At 47.1% G+C, this 1543-nt stretch overlaps 1 pseudogene; it reads left to right on the forward strand.

Annotated features, from left to right (window-relative positions):
- The first annotated feature begins 520 nt into the window (after positions 1–520).
- On the forward strand, positions 521–1063 carry LOC102925211 (large ribosomal subunit protein eL18 pseudogene; annotated as a pseudogene).
- Positions 1064–1543: the final 480 nt, after the last annotated feature.

Genomic DNA, 1543 nt, shown 5'->3' on the forward strand with positions numbered 1-1543 from the left:
TCCAAGGATGAAATTCAGGTTCCCATGCTTACAAGGCAAATTTTTGTTGTTGTTTTTCGAGACAGGGTTTCTCTGTGTAGCCTTGGAGCCTTTCCTGGAACTCACTCTGTAGCCCAGGCTGGTCTTGAACTCACAGAGATCTGCCTGCCTCTGCCTCCTGAGTGCTGGGATTAAAGGCATATGCCACCACCGCCCAGCTCATTTTACTGACCAAGCAATCTTCCTATTCCAGAATTGTCATTTAAAGATTTTATTTCATACCAGCATCCACTCAAAACATGCCAGGCTGGGGGTGTGGCTCAGACATAGAACACTCACCTACATTTGTGAGGGTCTGGGTTTCATACCTACTACTGCAACACACACACACACACCAAATGAGCATATTTCCACCCTGGTTTGCAGTTCAGTTCCACTTATTTCTTTGGCAAAATGTAGTTTTAGGGGTACTTGGTTTAGGAATTTGGGTGAGCCTGTTCAGAAAGTTCAGTTCAGTTCTGGACCTACAGGAGGTACCATCATGGGTGTTGACATTCTCCACAAGGACTGAAAGGCTTGGCACAAGGAGCCCAAGGGCCGGGATGTCTACCTGTGGCTGCTAGTCAAGCTGTAGAGGTTTCTGGCCAAACAAACCAACTCCTCCTTCAATCAGGTTGTGCGGAAAGGTTATTTAGGAGTCGCACTAACCGGCCACCTCTGTTCCTGTTCCAGATGATCCGAAAGATGAAGCTTCCTGGCCTAGAGAAAAAAAATGACTGTGGTCATGGGGACTGTCACAGATGATGTGCGGATTCTGGAGGTGCCTAAGCTGAAGGTGTGTGGACTGTGCATGAACAGCCAGGCCCAAAGTCGCATCCTCAAGGCTGGGAGTAAGATGCTGGAGTCTCCCTAGGGCCGTGGCACCATGTTCCTGTCTGGTCTTTGGAAGGGCAGAGAGGTGTACCAGCATTTTGGCAAGGCCCCAGGAACCTCACACAGCCACACCAAGTCCTATGTCCCATCCAAGGACTGGAAGTTCAAGTGTGCCAGAGACAGAAGGGCCAGCCATGACTACAAAAATTAACTCTGGATCTTACTGTTATTTTAAAAAAAAAAGTTCGCCAGCCTGGGCTACCAAGTGAGCTCCAGGAAAGGCGCAAAGCTACACAGAGAAACCCTGTCTCAAAAAACAAAAAAAAAAAAAAAAAAAAAAAGTTCATTTCATCAAGTAATGGGGTAAAACTTCATAACTTCTGTTGGTAGGTTCATACAGGGTAACAAAACTACAACTTGCTGCTTCTGGACATCATGTCCTGAGTTCAGATCACTGTGATGTTTATATCTAGGCTTAAGCCAAATGTAATTTTCTCCAGCTTTTCCTCCGTCTTCAGGGCCTCCACTCATATCCCATGCCAATCATGGAGACTGGCAGGCGCCAGCTAGGAGACTCTGTCCCTGTTCACTTGGAGTAGCCCCACCCCACTGTGGACACTCTGAGTAAACAAGTTCTGGAAGTGAACAGAAGAAATGTGAGTGTTTGTCTGTCTGTCTGTCTGTCTGTCTG

Source organism: Peromyscus maniculatus, chromosome 7 (assembly GCF_049852395.1).
Source record: "Peromyscus maniculatus bairdii isolate BWxNUB_F1_BW_parent chromosome 7, HU_Pman_BW_mat_3.1, whole genome shotgun sequence".
NCBI classification, from domain to species: Eukaryota; Metazoa; Chordata; class Mammalia; order Rodentia; family Cricetidae; genus Peromyscus; species Peromyscus maniculatus.